Source organism: Haemorhous mexicanus, chromosome 16 (assembly GCF_027477595.1).
Source record: "Haemorhous mexicanus isolate bHaeMex1 chromosome 16, bHaeMex1.pri, whole genome shotgun sequence".
NCBI classification, from domain to species: Eukaryota; Metazoa; Chordata; class Aves; order Passeriformes; family Fringillidae; genus Haemorhous; species Haemorhous mexicanus.
Window position 1 is genome coordinate 6,875,259 of NC_082356.1, and position 17,741 is coordinate 6,892,999.

General features: G+C 51.4%; 1 pseudogene; it reads left to right on the forward strand.

The window, feature by feature from the left end:
• The window catches only part of LOC132334622 (zinc finger protein 850-like), an 860,268-nt pseudogene that overhangs the window by 428,222 nt on the left and 414,305 nt on the right, over positions 1-17,741 (forward strand).

A 17,741-nucleotide genomic window follows, 5' to 3' on the forward strand; every position in this document is an offset into this window, starting at 1 on the left:
AGGGAGAGATCAGAGATGTCCACAGGATCTCCTCCAGTGCAGCCCCTCCCTCTGAACAAGTCCCCTCCCTCCTGTGCCCCCAGCCAAGCCTCTGCCCTCAGGGCCGGGGCTCCAAGGCGTGCAGCCCCTCCTGTGCAGGCAGAGCTGCAGCAGAGCTGTGAGGCAGCTCTGCAGCCCCGGGCCCAGTTCCCTCTGCAGGGCACAGGGCTGGGAGCAGCTGCCCGGCCCTGGGGGCTCTGGCAGGGGGCACAGCTGGCTCAGGGTGACGCTGTCCCCAGTGCCCGGCTCTGGGCAATGCTGTCAGTGCAGCCAGGGAAGGAGCTGCATCTCCCTTCATCCAATGCCATCATAGGAACATCTGGAAGTCTCCCTGAGATTTCAGTCCAAGCTGGGAACTTCAGTCCAGGGTACAAATCTGTCCTAGGGCATCTCAGAGTTATAAGATTGACAGGGAAAGGCAGAGGTGTTGTGACACTGAAAATGCTGCTGGGTTGGTGGAATGAGCAACGTGAGTCCTTGTCTACAAATGTGGAGCTGGGCTGTGGTGGATCCCTCTGCTCTCAGCAGCACCTGGTCACTTTTTAAGGGAAAGGTTGGAAGGTGATGACCCTCCACCTGAGAAAGGTTAAATCCCAGAGAAACTCTGAACAGGTCAGAATGACAGACCATCTCCCCTCACTCTCCACTCACCACTTGGCCTCACAGAACTTGCTCTGTTCTCCCTGAGTGCAGCAGTGTTATAGGTTGACTATATGATGCTTTTATCCCCAGTCGTCTTGTTCTGTTTGTGCTGAATAGTAAGTTTTGCACCTTTAAGACTTGTTCCAGAGAGTGAAGGAGAGAGAGAAGAAGCAGCAGTTTGTTTTCAGACACAACTCACTCCTCCACATTCCTGCTCCTGGACTGTGTTGTCGGCAGATAGACAGCAGGACAGAGCTCTCCTTTGCTTTTAGTTAGTTTAGCTAGGTGAGGCAAAGAAGTTCTCTAGACTGTGGTTTTTCCCTTTTCTTTGGCCCTGTTCCAACCTGCTCTGGACTGAACACCAGCAGAGCACCGGCAGCTCCACCTGTGGCCCCCGGGCCGGGCCTGGGCCGCGGCATTTCCAGCACCGGAGGGGCTGAGCAGAGACTGAGTGAGCTGAACTGCAACCCAGGGGGGACTTGGTGAGTTTGTCATCTCTTTTGGAGCAGCAAAGAGTTTCATTGTTTAATATTGTTTAAGTTTTATTGTTTAATGAACAGGTTTTTCCACTTTTCTCCAAAAAGGTATTTTCTCCCGGACCGGTTGGGGGAGGGGCGACTGAATCTGCTTTCCTAGAGGAGCCCTTTGGGGGGTTCTCTCCCAAACTTGCCCTGAACCAGGACAGTGACAGTCTCCAGAATTTTGGGGGTTTTATTGGGGTATTTGGGGAATTTTATTGGATTTTTGGGAGCATTATTAGGATTCTTTGCAGGTCCAGGAATTTTGAGGATTTTTTTTTTGTTCTTTGGTGGGATTTGCGGGGGGTTTGTGGGGTTTTTTTGGATGCTGCCAAGATTTCTTTGGGTCTTGGGGGGATTTTGTAGGACTTTTTGTTGTTTTGGGCATATTTTTGGGAGGATTGGTGGGGTTTAATTGGGATTTTTGGGGGGGTTGTTGGGATTTCAATAGATTTTGTGGGCTTCGATTGGGATTCTAGGGTGTTCTAATGTGATTCTGTGAGATTTAATTGGGATTTTGTGGGTTTTATTGGGATTTTCTGGGCTTTGAAGGAGATTTTAGTGCCTCTCAGCCCTTCCCCACAACTGGGGACAACCCCAAAGCCCCCTCAGACCACCCAAGGTCCCCCAAAATCCCCCCAAAATTACAATAAGATCTTCCAAAACCCCAGAGAATCTCACAAAATACCAGTGAAACCCACTCAAATTAAAAAATACTCCCAAAAACTTCAATAAATGCCCCAAAACAACCAACCCCCCACAAAACCCCCAAATCCACACCACCCCCAAAACTCAGTAATTGTCTCCAAAATAAAATCCCCCAAATTCCAAAACCCCCCAAATCCACACCACCCCCAAAACTCAGTAATTGTCTCCAAAACCCCCAATAATTCCCGCTAAACTCCCTATAAAATTCCCCAAAGCCCAAAAAAGCCACCCCCAAATCCCCAAAACCCTCCCAAAAAAGCCCCCCAAAATCCCCCCAGACTCACTGGGGCCGTCCTGGATCAGGGGGCACCGGCCGGTGGAACAGGAGCCACTTCAGGGGGCCCTCGGAGCTTTTTGGGGAGGGGGCACCATGGGAGACCCCCCCCCCCCCCCCCCCCCAAAAACCGGTAAGGGGGGGACACCCTGCTGTGACCCCTCCCCCTGAAACCCCCAGACCCCGGTTCAGGGTGGGCCTGGGACCCCCCGGGACCCCCAAATCTCCCCCAGGACCCCTCCAGGAACCCCAAACCCCCCAGAGCCCCCCAGGGTTGGCCCAGGACCCCCTGAGAGCCCCCAGACCCCAATCGGGCCCAGCACAGGATGTCCCCTGAGACCCCCCCAGACCCTTCCCAAGACCCACCCAGGACCCTGCCAGGACCCTCCAGACCCCTCCCCAAACCCAACTCAGGTTCCCCCAGCCCCTCCCCAGACCCCCAGAGGACCTCTCCCCAAACCCTTCCAGACCCCCCAAAGCCCCTCCCCAAAACCTCCAAAACCCTCCCAGGACACCCTCAGGACCCACCCAGAACTCTCCCCAAACTCCCCCAGGACCATCCCAACACCCCCAGACCCTCCCAAGACCTTCCTACGACCCCTCCCCAAAACCCCCCCAGACCCGCCCATGTCCCCCCTCGAGACCCCTCTTAGGACCCATCCGCACCCCCAGGTCCCCCCACAATGCCCCAGGACCCTCCCCAGACCCCACCCAAAGCCCTGGACCCCTCCCCAAAGCCCCCCCAGACCCCCCAGGACCCTCCCGCACCTGTCCCCAGCCCGGCGGGTCCCGGTGGCGGCGGGGAACGGGGCGCCGCTCAGGGCTCGCCTCTGATTGGCCGGAGCCGCGCAGGGAAGGCGGGCGTTACTTAGAGGAACCACGCCGTGATTGGTTTTTTGGGGACATGCAGCGTGGTCATTGGTTGAATCGGGTTGAGGTGCGTCGCTATTGGCTGGGAGCCCGCCCACGCGGCGGAGGCGGGTGATTGTGAGGCGAAAGCGGCAGAGGAGAAGCTGAGGTGGGGTCGGGGGGAAACTGGGGGGGTTTGGGGTGGGTCTGAGGGGAAAGGGGGGATTTTTGGGGGCATTGACTGAAAATAGGGGGGTGTGCGGTGGGTTTGGGGGGAACGAAGGCGTTTGAGGGGGCTTTGGTGGGTCTGAGGGGGCTTTAGGGAGCTTTGGGGGAAGCTTGAGATGGTCTGGAGCGTTCTCAGGTGGGTTTAGGGAGATCTGAGGGGAATTGGGAGGGTCTGAGGGTATTTTGAGAGGAACTGGGGTGTTGTGAGGGGATCTGGGAGGTTCTGAGGTGGGTCTGGGGGGAATTTGGGGGAGTCTGGGGAGATTAAGGGGTCTGAGGGGGATTTGGGGCAGTCTGATGGATTTAGGGGGGTCTCAGGTGGGTCTGGGGTGAATTTTGGGGAAAACTGGGGGGAGTCTGAGGGTCCTGGGAAGGTTTTGCGGGTCTTGGGGAGTGGTTTTGGGTCTGGAGTGGTCCTGGGCCAACCTTGGGGGACTGTGGGGGACCTGGAGGAGATTTGGGGTCCCGGGGGGTCTCAGGCTCACCCTGAACCGGGATCTGGGGGTTTCAGGGGGAGGGGGCACAGCAGGGGTTCCCCCATCAGGTTTTTGGGGGGTCTCCCATGGTGCCCCCTCCCCAAAAAGCTCCGAGGGCCCCCTGAAGTGGCTCCTGTTCCACCGGCCGGTGCTCCCTGATCCAGGACGGCCCCAGTAGGTCTGGGGGGATTTTGGGGGCTTTTTTGGGGGATTTTAGGAGAGGTTTTTGGGATTTGGTGGGGGTTTTTGGGGAGAATTACTGGGTTTTGGGGGAGGTGTTATGTGATTTGGGGGGGTTTTGTGGATTTGTGGGGTTTTGGATTTTGGGGGATTTTATTGTAGTTGTTGAGGGTTTCTTGGGGGGGATTTATTGAAATTTTCAAGAGTGTTTTTAACTTTTGGTGGGTTCCACTGGTATTTTGTGGGATTTGCGGATGTTCAGAGGGTTTTTTGGGGATTTTTTGGGGATTTTGGAGGTTTTTAGTTGCATTCTGGGGGGCTTTGCAGGTATTCCTGGATGTGGGGAAGGGCTGAGAGGCACCAAAATCTCCTTAAAATCCCCAGAAGTCCCTATAAAACCCACGACATCCCAATTAACTCTCACAAAGTCCTGTTAGAACACCCTAGAATCCCGATAAATGCCCACAAAATCCATTGAAATTTCAACAAATCCCCAAAATCCTCATTAAACCCCACAAATCCCTTCAAAAATGTCCGCAAAACCATAAAAAGTCCCACAACATCCACCCCGAGACCCAAAGAAATCTTGGCAACACCCAAAAAACCCACAAAAACCTCCCAAAATCCGAACAAAAAAGGCTGATAGAATCCCCCAAAATCCAAACCCACCAAAATCCACAAACCTCCCAAAATCCCCAACACCCCCCAAACTCAGTGATTCTCTCCAAAAACCCCAATAATTGCCCTAAACTCCCAACAAACTCCCCCAGCCCACTGGTATGAACCAGCTGTGCTCCACATGCTCCAGTTGCTCTCTTTCACCCTCACTTTTGTTCCAGTCACTCCCAGTATCTCCCAGTGTTCCCCAGTTCCCTCCAGCATGTTCCCAGTCACTCCCAGTATCCCCAGTATGATCCCATTTGCTCCCAAGCACTCCCAGTCACCCTCAGTTTTGTGGGACTCACTGCCAGTATGATCCCAGTCACCTCCAGCATGATCCCAGTTCATCCCAGGATAAGCCCAGCAGTTTCCAATGGCCCCCAGCATGCACCCAGTCACTCCCAGTCACTCCCAGTTGCTCCTAGCATGATCTCAGTTCCTCACAGCTGCTCCCAGTCACCCTCAGCACCATCCCAGTTATTCCCAGTACATCCCATTTGCCCCAACATGGTCTCATTTGCTCCCCACAGGCTCTTGCTCACTCCCAGTGTGATCCCAGTCTCCATCAGTGTGATCACAGTCTGCCCTGGCAGTATGATCCCAGTATTATATCAGTACAAACCCAGCACAGTCCCAGTCACTCCCAGCATGATCCCAGTATAATGTCAGCACAAACCCAGTACAGTCCCAGTATGATCCTACTATGATCCCAGTACGATGTCAGTACAAACCCAGTACAGTCCCAGTCACTCCCAGTACGATTCCAGTATGATGTCAGTACAAACCCAGTACAGTCCCAGTCACTCCCAGTATGATGTCCATACAAACCCAGTACAGCCCCAGTCACTCCCAGTACCATCCCAGTCCAGCCCAGTCCCTGGCAGCGCTGCCACTGCTGGGATCCCCCAGCCCTGGGTGCGTTCCCCCCTCCCGGAGGTGCCGAGAGGAGCCCCAAGGGCTGGCAGTGCCCAGGCAGGGTCCCCAGCAAGGCCCAGTTTGGATGTGCAGCCCCCAGTTTTCCCAGTTTGCCTCTCCTTTGGCCCGGGCCGGGTTCCCCCCGCCCGCAGCGGCTGGGAGCAGCCGAGAGCCCCGCGCTGCCCATCCCGACCTGTCCCGGCTCCATCCCCGCTCCTGCTGCGGGAACGGGGCACGGAGGGTGTCGCTGCTGCTGGGGGAGGAGGAGGAGGGAGGGAAGGGGAGGGATGGAGGGGGAGAAGGAGGTGGGGTTAGGGAGGGGGAGGAGGGGGGGGGAGATGGAAGAGGAGGGATGAAGGCGGAGAGAGAGCAGTGATTGATAGAAGCAGGGAAAGGAGGTGGGGTTAGGGAGAGCGAGGAGTAGGGATAGAAGGGGAGGGATGGAAGAGGAGAAGGAGGTGGAGATAAGAGAGCTGAGGAGGACAAGGAGCGGGGATGGAAGGGGAGGAGCGGGAGGAAGAGGAGGGACAAAGGCGGATCAAGGCTGAGCAGACGGAACCACGTGCTCGAGCCCTACCTGAATTCGCAGCCCCCACCTGTGGGATCATCGCCCCCCCCATCGCGCAGGTGAGCGGGGAGGGGGAGCTCGGCCCAGATATCCCGGGGGGATCCCTGGGTGGGGCTTTTTCGGGGGATGTTTGGAGAATGAAGAAGTCCAAGGCTGAGTGGAAAAGGCCCCTCGGGGGGACATCGGGGGGTGCCAGTGGTGGCTGCTGGCAGAGGCAGCCTGGAGGAGCAGAGCCCTGTGTCCCCCAGGAGCCCAGAAAGCGGGGAGCGCTGCCATTGGCGGGACCCTCAAGAGCTGGAGAGGGGCAGGGGGGACTCCTTGGAGCCCCTGCAGCCCAGAGCAGAGAGTGAGGGGAGAAAGGACCCGGGAGCCCAAACAGCCCCGGCATCCCAAAATAGTGAGAGCGAGGAGGGGGGAGCTTTAGGGATTGCTGGAACTGCCAGCAGCCTGGGGAGGGCATGCACCGAGGAGAAGGGGGACCCCCAATCCAAGTGTGACCCCCAGCAGCTGGGACAGGAACCCCGAACACCAGAGGGACCAGGGACAGGGAACTCTTTGGAGGGTTTTTCAGGGCTAAATTTTGGTGTTTGGGAGGTTTTTATGGAGCCCAGGTGGCCTGTGACTTATAGAGATGGACTTGGGCAGAGGGACCTTCAAAATCCACGTGGTCATCCATTGTTTTACCCAAACCAGGATTTCCCATTGCCAGCCCCTGGGAGGCAGTGAGGAAGAGGAAGGTGCCCCAGGACACTGAAGCAGGTGAGGAGGAAGTCAGTGCCCCTTTCCCCCTCTCTCCTGCTCCATCTCCCAGCCCAGCACGGCCCCCGGCTGCAGGACAGCCCTGGGGGGATCTCCTTCCCCTTGCCTGTGCCACGGAGGCAAATCCCATCCTGTTTTTATCCCTCTTCCTCCAGAGCAGGAGCTGAGCATGGAGAGCAGGGAGGACAAATCCCCGGGGCAGAACCTGGTGGAAGAGGCCGTTTTGAGCAGCTCCACGGCGCAGGAACCCAACGGGGAGGAAAAGCCCCAGAGATCCCTCACGAGGAGGGGCTGCAAACGCAGATGGCGGGGATCTGAGGGGGAAAGAGCCAGCCTGGGCTGGGAAGGCGGCTGGAGATGGAGCCAGAGCTCGGAGCTGGTGCTCCATGAGCAGCTCCATGATGGGGAGAAGCCCCATGTGTGCGTGGATTGTGGGAAGAGCTTCAGGTGGAGCTCCAACCTGATCAGGCACCAGAGGACCCACACTGGGGAACGGCCCTACGAGTGTGATCAGTGCAGGAAGAGGTTTCAGACCAGCTCCAATCTCCTCCAGCACCAGCACACTCACACAGAGGAGAGGCCCTTCCGCTGCCCTGACTGCGGGCAGGGCTTCAGGCAGAATGCCCATCTTGTCATGCACCGACGCATCCACACTGGGGAGAGGCCCCACGAGTGTGGGGAGTGTGGGAAGAGCTTCAGCCGGCATTCCAACCTGATCCTCCACCAAAAGATCCACACTGGGGAGAGGCCCTACGAGTGTTCTAAGTGTGGGAAGAGGTTTCAGAGCAACTCCCATCTCCTCCAGCACTATCAGATTCACAGAGAGGAGAGGCCCTTCCAGTGCCCTGACTGCGGGAAGGGATTCAAGCACAACTCCACCCTCATCACCCACCGGCGCATCCACACTGGGGAGAGGCCCTACGAGTGTCCCCAGTGTGGGAAGAGCTTCTCCAGCAGCTCTAACCTGACCCGACACCAACGGAGGCACCGGTAAGGGAAGCCCTGCGAGTGCCCCGAGTGCAGGAAGAGCTTCGTGTGCTGCTCCAGCTCCATCCCCCACTGGAGGAGCCACATTGGGCAGAGCCCTAGTCCCCCACATTCCTGTGATCCATGTTGGGAACACACGTGGCTGCTTCTCCTTTTGGTCTGGCAATGATTTTCTTGTGCCTCATCTTCATCCCTTAAAACCACCATAAACATGGTTAAATAAATGAAATTGATCAAAGATATCTAAAGTCCCACCATTTCTCAGGTGTTTGAGGAGGAATTTAGGATTTGGGGACACATTCTGTGTGGAGTGTCCCTGTTGCTAAAAGGCAGGAATTTGATCTCATCCTTCTTGTGTTGCTAACAACTCCTCCCCTCGCCCAAACCCAAACTCCACCCCTGGCATGCCCTATAAAAACCCCATGGCCCTGCCTTTGCCCTGTTTTTTGGGGTCAGAAATGAATTCTGGAGCTCTCTGAAACCAGGACCCGTCTCGTTTGTTCCCAGCACCGGCAGCTGCAGCCTCCCTGGACACCATGAACTCTGGAGAATGGGGGCAGCCAGTGAGGACAGGTCCTGGATTGCAAGATAAGTGTGTGTTGTGTTTGCCATCTGTCAGAGGTGGGGCAGTTATCTTCTGTGCATTGGGCAGTTTATCTCTTCCACAAGCAATCCTCCCTCCAGGAGATATCTGCTGTTAATGGGCCATTAATTTACAGGAGAGTGAACCTGTTTTTCACAGGCAGCTTCACAGAAACTGGAAAACGTGGGGGTTCCCAGGAGGGGGCACCCCTGATCCAGGGCATCGAGGCGCTGCCTGCAATCGTCCATAACCGCCCCTAAGGAGCCTCCAGGGCTTCACCCTCCATGAGCTGCAGCAGACGTGTCAGGAAAGGTGACAAGAGCCCGTGGAATGGTCCTTGTTGCAGGCAGATTAGCCACTTGTAGCTCTTCAAAACTCCCTCCTTTAAAAAAATGAAAAAACTGAAACCGTTCCTAAATGTGAAAACCATGTTCACTCTCCTGTGAAAATGTAAAAAGTTTAATAAAGGACAGTGGGAGACCAGGACCATGGAGGACCATGGTTATTATGGCTGGGTGCATCTTGGCACTCAGCCAGGAGCACCCTGTTCCCTTCGGGGATCCCCCTGAAATGCCTTTTCCCTTACACCAACCTGTTGCATATTCATAGACCCTCATGCATATCCATAAACTACTTTACATATTCCAGGAATGATTTTACATGGCCCCTCCTTGGGTCTGCCTTTTCAGAGCATGTGTGTTTCTTGGCTGTGGTTTTGGCTCCTTCTCTTTATCACCTCCAGTTTTTGGGCCTTGGTCACTCTGCCTTCAGATGGGGAGTGCTGATAGTTGGCAGATCTGTGCAGGTGTCCTCATCCTGTGTGCATTGGATGTTATCCCATCCCAGCAGGAATTTTAACACAAGCAGCTATTCCATGAAGCTTAATTAACAACAGAAATAAAAGCTGTATCTTTACAACAAAGTTGCTTTAACATTACAGATATAAAATCCATTTTAATATTTGCTAAAAGCCAATATTAGAAGATGTATCCATAACATTGCCCATATCTTTCCTTACCCTTTTGTTCCCAAGTGTGCAGCAAGGAGTGAAAACTGCCAGCATGGCACGGGATTGCTGCCATCTCTCCGTCACCCCGTGTCCCTTTCCTGTAAGAGCCTGAATGAGAGATGAGGGGCTCCAGGCAGCTCTTCAAAATGCAGTTTATTGTATCCAAGATGTTACAGCAGTCCAGGGTCTGGTGACAGAGCCTGTGCCTCCAGCTGTCAGCTCCACTGCAGAGAAGCCTGGAGACCCTTTAGTTTTGGTTACAGTGCATTATATACTCTGCTTTGCTGAGCATCTAATACAGTAGAACCAATCATTACCTTTACTTTTACCTATAGCCTATCATAACTCCTGTAATTACCATATTCATATTACTATTCTCCAGTCACTAAAAGTTAGTACCTTACAGTTTAAGCTAGAAGTTGTTTTTCAGTTTTCTTGCAATGGAAAATTCTGAGACCTTTTTTCTATTTGCAATATTGACAGTCTTGTTTACCTATGGAATCTTTTTGCTTGGTAAAAACATCTTCTTGTTTGAGGTGGGTTTATCCTTTGCTCTAAGCCATAAAAACCCCTTGTAAGTAGCACACCCTTTGCCTTAGTTACCCAGTAAGACTGGCCCAGCACTTCTTTTCTTCTATATCAAAACTTGCTTTCATTTCTATTCCTTCTTCAGATTCTACATTCAAAAATCTTTCTGTCATGCACACATATCTGTTAAAGATTCTTGTCGAACTTTCATCCTTCCCAACACTCTGTGCCACTCTGTCTCTCTTTTCCTGAGGGCAGAACAAGGGACAGAATCCATCCAGAGGTGACACGGGAGCGCTGCTGTCCTCTCTCCGTTCTGTGTCCTCCTCCCCCCCATCTTTCCATGTTCCCCTTCCCTGCCTGTCACTGCTGAGTCAGAAATGACATGGATAAATGAGTGACACACTCCATGCATCTTCAGAAAGCCAAAAATCATCTTTATTAGGAGACGCATTTTTTTATACTCAGTCCTGATTTCGGTGGACCTGATTGGTTATTTTACATTTCACATGATTGGCTAATTAAGAAAACCCCTTGGGGTAAACAATCCATGAGGAAAACAATTGTCACAAACACCACCTGCGAGGTTGTTCAGGATTCTTCATCTCCAGCTCCCTAATGTTTCCCAGACGGATCCATGGGAAATCTTACCTGGATTGTGTATCCACACCTACCCGGGAAGGTGACGGCCGCGCCGTCCCGGGCCCTCCCTCTAGAAATGGCGCTTACCACGCTGTTTAAGGTTCCCCTTTTTCCTGCCCAAGTCCTTCTTTTCCTGTCCCCAACCTCCCCTTCCCCCCTGCTGTTGGAACCCAGGGCACAGGGAATGTCTCCCTGCCTGTCCTGAGAAGTCCTGATCCCCAAGAGATCACTGCTTTTAACTTTTGTCCATGGAGAAAGCTTCCAGGACTTTGGGATGAATTGGGATCTATGAGTGTGTGAAAGAGAGAGTAGTGTAGTTTATCACAGGGTGAAAAACTGAGAGCTTTGGATGTTTAGTCTGAGGGTGGATAGAAGACAAGATGGAGGATTTTGGGCATTGCCTGATCTCCTTCTTGTTCTTCATCTCCTCCATTTTCTGCTGTGTTGGAAGCACAGGGTGATTGGTTGGAAAGAGCTGCAATGCAGATGCTGAGTGGCAGACAAAGAATTAGTTACTGGTAGAAAGGTAGAAATAAAATGTGTTCTAAGAGTTAATTGGACAAAGTCGTTTTAAAAGACCTTGAACCTGTGTGTCCTGTGACTTTTGGTGCCTTCTCTTTGTATGCTAAGTCTGGTGTGCAGACGGCGTGCTGAACTTTTGGTAAGAGAAAAATAAACAACAGCCTGAAGACCAAAAAAAGCAAAGGTCCCGTTTGTTTCTCAATCCTGGCACAGAACTTTTTAGGGGTGTCCCCATCAGGGGATCCTCGGGGGAGGTTCACACCTCCATCCCTCCCTTCCTCCCTCCCTCCCTCCCTCCCTCCCTCCCTCCCTCCCTTCCTGTCCCGCTGCTCAGCCCTGCTCAAAGCCCTGCACGCTCGCTGCTTCACAAAAGGACCCAAAATTAACCAAAATCCACCCAAAATTACCTCAGAACCCATCCTGAGGGGCTCTGGGGGAAATTTGAGGGGCGTTTTGAGGGATTTGAGCAAACTTTGGCTGGGTTTGAATCCTTCACCCGCTTGGGCATCCACAAGGTACTAAAACCACCCAAAATTTCCTCCAAATTAACCCAAAATCCACCAAAAATCGATCCAACAACCAGGCAGCTGGGGGGAAATTTTTGGGATTTTGAGATTTGGGGGGGATTTTCGCTGGGTTTGAATCCTACGCAAAATTTTGTGTCCAGGAGGTACCAAAACCACCCCAAATCAACCTAGAATCGACCCAAAATTACCTGAAATTAACCCCAAATTACCTCCAAATCCGTCCTGAGAAGGTTTGGGGGTATTTGGAGGGATTTTAAGGGAGCATTTTGAGTGGGTTTGAATCCTATGCCTACTTCTGTATCCATAAGGTACCAAAACCCTTCACAATCCACCCAAAATTACCTGAAATGAATGAAAAATTTATCCTGAGGGGGTTGGGGGGAGGTTTGGGTGGGGTTTGAGGGGATTTGGGGGTTTTGGGGGGGATTTAAGGGGGCTTTTTGGCAGTCATCATCATCCAAAAAACAACACCCCCTGCCAAGCTGAGACCAAACACTAAGGACTGTGCCTCTCATGAAGAGGAGATCAAAGAACTGCTCCCTTTCTGGGGAGGTGATCAAAAGCCAGAGGAGACTGAGCTATTAACTCATTAAGTTAAAATGTATTCATTTAATCAAGTATCATAATTTCTGTAACTTTATCCTTTGTGATTAAGTGTCAAATGCTTTTCTATTCCTTGTTAATTTAGCTGAATATTAAATTTGGTTTTATAAACTATTAAGTCATATTTCTGATGTTATATATGAGGTCCCATACGTCTAATTTATAAAACCAGAAACTGAAAATTTAGCAGCAGTTTTAACTGCGATAAAATAATACAATCAAATAGAATCCACTAATTACAAAAGGAAATTTGGCAGTGGTTTGGATAAAGCATAAGCAAAACCAATCGATCGGGGTATGGGGAGGGCTTCCCACCCTGCCTGACGTGCAAAAGGCAAAAGGATCCAAACACAACTTATGTACTGTGTGCTAATACATATTCATCAATGTTTTCCTGTAAATCTCCTTCTGTTTCTGATTCTTGAAATCAACATCACCACACTCACAGCGCATGGTCCCGCTGTGGCTAAGGGGGCTTCTGGCTCTCTGGGGCTCTCCCTGGAGGAAGGCCAACAGTCTTCCTCACCGTCCTCTGAATAACCTGGCAGGCTGTGCATGTGCCCCAAGTCCTGTGTTGTGTAAGTAAGCACTATGCTCCAGTTAAGCCTTTTTATTTTATAGATAAGAACACTCTTTTATGCTCCCTGTCTGGAATTGTCCCAACGTTATTCATGTCATGGCTGATCCTGTCCTGGGAGTTGTCTTAACTTCATCTTGATGCCAATTCTGACTCGGGAGTCTTCCTAACTTTTGTTCATCAAGGCCAATTCCAATCTCCTGTATCCTGTTTCCCACATGTATCATCTACAAAGAAACCCATCTGCTTCATACTATGAATCACATATACCTTTCCAATTTTCTTCCCAAAATATTGATATAATTACAATTTTGTTAGCACAAACCACATCCATTTATCACAATTTCCCCCATCTTCTCTCTGGATAATATTAATTCATGCTTTTTATTAAAGACTGAATTTTGGTATCTTCTACATCCCACAAATCCAGGTTTTCACACTCCCTCATTTCTCTTTTTGATCAAATTTGATACACGGTATTTTACCTATGCAGGAAATAAAACATGGTATAGACCACAATAGAGTCCAGCTGGTATAAACCACCAGATTTTGTTAGCACAAACATATCCATTTATCACAACAGGCCAAAAGCTTGGAAAAGGATGAAAGAAATGCTCCGATGACGACGATAACAAACAAAAACCAAAATAATTTATCTTTGACAGCAAATGAACATGGGCTGCCCTCCAGCCCCCCAAGCCTGGCAGGCTGAGCGGTGCCGTTCCCATGGCATGAGGTGCTGGCAGCCTGCGGAGAGAAACCAGAGAGCCACGGTCAGTCGCAGCAGGCTCCTGTCCCCCTGTCCTGCCATGGCCTGTGCCCGGGCCAGGCTGCTGGCTGTGCTCAGAGCCCAAACCTCCAGTCCTAGTCTCTGTTTTTAGAGAAGGGCAGCATGGCAGGCACCGTTCCACCTCCTCCGCTTAATCACGGCACAGCAACTCCTCAGCAGCTGCAAGAGCGGGATGCCCGTGTGCCCACTGCCGCCTGCCCAGAGCCCTTCTGCCAGCTGAGCTATGGAGCTGGGTGCCCACCTCTGGAGAGCTGCTGCCAGGAGAGGAGCCAATCACGCACCAGGTCCTCGTCCTTCTGGAAGGGGCTGTCCCTGCAGACCGTGGCCCCCGGGGTAGTGCTGCCACTGGACGTGCTCCACAGACGCTGCAGGCACTTCCCCATCCGGTCTGGGCACCAGTTGAAATCCTCCTGGGAAAAACAAAGAACAATTGCATGGAAGTCAATTCAAAACAAGACCTGGAAACAAGAAAAAGCACAAAGCCTGCCACTGTTTCACAGGCCTGAGGAGGGTCTGACAACTCCATGCGAGAATTAAACCTGCCCAAGGGTGGAGAAAATCCCCACCTTTCCCACGCGTAAACGCACCCCCCATCCACACGGATGGATGCTTTTGTCAGGCTGGCTGCCCCTGCCTCAGCCCGTGCCAGCCTGGCTGGCAGAAGCTGTCAGCAAGGCCAGCAGCCGGCTCCCCTTCCACAACTCTGCAAGCAAGGGATGTTGTTTTATGCATAAGTTTGTGTAGGTGATTGTAACCTAATCATTGTAGTACACATCACTAGTCTCCCTAAAATAGTATATAAGTGCTTGTATCCCACAATAAAATCGGATTCTGATCCCCGAGTCAGTCTCCCCGTCTCTCTCCATCGCTGACACTTCCCTGATAAAGAACTGTTATTCCTGCTCCCATATTTTTACCTGAGAGCCCCCCTTAATTTCAAATTTATAACAATTCAGAAGGAAGGGGTTTCCATTTTTCCATTTCAAGAAAGGCTCCTGCCTTCCTTAGCAAACACCTGTCTTTCCAAACCAAGACACAGGAGCCACCTGTATTATACATGTGAGTACTTCATACGAAAATAACAAGAGCCTCAAAAAGGCAAAACAGCTTGGTAATTGGTAGAAAGTAACTCTGATCAAAAATAAAATGTGTGAATAGATTGGTCTAAAGATGACATTCACAATTTTCCTGGGGACATTGTGCACTGTACTGTAGCAGGGGACAGCCACTGGACATAGCCAGCAGGATAACTGGATATGCTTTTCAAACTTAGTATTCATTGAATTATTCATTGAATTCTCATCCTTCTGTACACTTCAGCTCTGCTGTAAACTTCAGAGACATTTTTTCACAAGCTTCTAACAAGTTACTCTGGATCCATAATTCCTGAGACCAAATGGAGTCCAAATGCCAAGTGGGATTACTCTTTTCAAAGCCTGCAGTCACACAGAATGGAGCAGCACTTAAATCATCCTGTGTATCCCATACACATAACAGTCCAGTCACTGACCATCTGCAATAATTTTTTTGACTTTTGCTACAAATTATCTTCAAGAATAAGCTACAAATAATATCTTGAACCGGTTTAAATTTAGAGACAGCACTGCAATTGCCCTAAAAAATTCTAAGGGTACCTAGTGCTGTTGCAGTAATACAAGAGAACTGTAAGTGTGTATTACTAGTTGTTATTCATATTAGGTAAAAATGGCTCAGCTCAGCTTTGCCAAGCAAGAAACAAGTCATGCAGAGTTGAAATGATGGAGTTGGGACAGTGTAGCCAGTCTGCTTTTTGTGAGAGATGCTCTTAAGCAGTGGCAGTAGTCATGTACTCATCTCCTGTAACTTTGCTCCTTGTGATCTACTGTCCACCTCAGCAACTTTTTCTGCTCTTTTTTTTCCTTTATTTCTTCAGCTGAGTACCAAAAGGAAAAGACAGAACTGCAATGTTACTACCAAAATAATACATTTTTTTTTCAAACTAAAAAATACTCAGAGCTTTTAGAAAACACAACAGAAGTGTTGGAAAGTATAAACATCACAAGGTATTGAACAGTATTTTTACATTATACTACATCAGCCAAACAAATGGATAGTAGGGCTTGAGGAACAAGGATGTAATTGAAGTTTTGTTAAAAGGGCTTCTTTTGTTCTGTGTGTGGTAACTGTCATCACCCTGATGTAAATACTTCACAATCTATTCAAATTTTCCTAAATTGTATTATCTTGAGATCAGCTATGATTTTTTAGATTTCTCTTGTACCCATCACTGAATTATCTGAGCACAATCTCCAAACAAGACAAATGGTAAAGTAGCAAAGGGCTGCAATAACTGAGCAGCCAACAGGATAAGCCACACTGGCATCTCTTGGCTTTGCCAAATCCTCTGTGAGTGCTTTCGTTTCTCTTCCTCTTTGGTTTAAAATGCAACACATGTTCATTACTTCTCATGACTCGCCTCTGAAAGAAAAAGGCAGTAGCTGTTTTTGGCAGGGTAAGTTACATTTGCAAATTGGCTCACCTCCTTGGCAGCAGAACTGCATTTTTTCTTATCAAAGCTGCTCCTCAGCTTGAGTGGGGAGAAGGTGCAAAAGGATGAGAGGCTGGTGGAGCTCTGGTGGTCTGAGGATGCAATGGTGCAAAGAGCTGGAAGGTGAAATACCTTCTCTTGAGTTCAGGGTCATTAGGGAAAGGGAGTGTGTGCCCGAAAGCTCAGTCCTGTCAGCCATATACACCGAGAAAAAGGGTTTTTTTCCTGCACCTGTGTGTGTGGCCAATGCCAAGGGATGGCAGCTCTTTCTGTTGTGGGGGCATTGCAGCCTCCAACTGCAGAGTATGCAAACTGAGCTGCACTGAAATGTGTTCTCCAGGGCTCAGTTTTGGGGCTGGTCCTTGTAAACTTCTTTATTGATGATCTGGAGATCGAGATTGAGAGCACCCTCAGTAAATTTGCAGATGCCCAGTTGGGTGGGAGTGTGGATCTGCTGGAGGATGGGAAGGCTCTGCAGTGAGACCTGGACAGACTCGATCAATGGGCCAAGGACAAGGGTGTGAAATTCCGCAAGGCCAAGTGCCACATCCTGCAGGTCACCAGCCGCCTCAGTGTGAGCCAGAGTGTGCCCAAGGGGGCAAGAGGCCAATGGCACCTGGCCTGGATCAGCAGCAGTGTGGGCAGCGGGACCAGGGCAGTGCCTGCCCCTCTGTGCTGGGCACTGCTGAGGCCACAGCTCGAGGGCTGTGCCAGCTCTGGGCCCCTCGGGAAAAAGGACATTGAGGGGCTGAGTGTGTCCAGAGAAGGGCAGCAAGGCTCACAAAGGCTCTAGAAAACGTGTCCCATGAGGAGTAGCTGAGGGAGCTGGTTTGTTCAGTCTGGAGAAGAGGCTCAGGAGGGACCTCACCGCTCTCTCCAACTCCCTGACAGGAGCGTGCACTGAGGGGGGGCTGCTCTCTTCTGCTGGGCCTGCACTGAGAGCCAGAGGAAGTGGCCTCATGTTGAGAGGAAATTCAAGTTAGACTTTAGAAAAAAAATTTCACTGCTCAGGTGTTCAGGCCTGGGAATAGGTTGGCCAGAGAGGTGGTGCACTTGCCATTCCTGGAGGTGTTAAAGAGGCAAATGGTTCAGTTGTTTAGGGTTTGCAGTGACAGTGCTGGGCTGACGGTGAACTGATGCTCTTCAAGATCTCTTTAACCTCTGTCGGTTCTACAATTCCAAGCGCTTCCCGCCTTGCCGAGGGGAAGGCTCAGGGCTGTTCCGAGTCCGAGGGCGGCTGCGCCCTGAGGTGCTGGGGCGGCGCTGTGGCTGTGGCGTCTCCTGAGGGGCCGGGCGGGGCTCTGCCCTCAGCTCCGCGAGATCCCCGCCCTCAGCCCGGCGGGGCCTCCGCTGTCCTTCAGCCCGCAGATCCCACCCCTCAGCCCGCAGTTCCCACCCCTCAGCCGGACAGCGCTCGGCAGCGGGCACCCGCCTCGCCTCGGGGTCTGCCCGGAGCCACCCGCACCACTGGATCACAGGTACCCGAGCCGTGCCCCATTTCCCACCTTGGGACTCCCCAGCATTCCCACAGAAGAATGCAGCTGCTGTTTCTCTTTAAACTGTTGCCTTTCAACTCTCCCCCCCCCCCCCCCGCCCTTACTTTAAATATGTATATGTTCTTTCCCTTTTA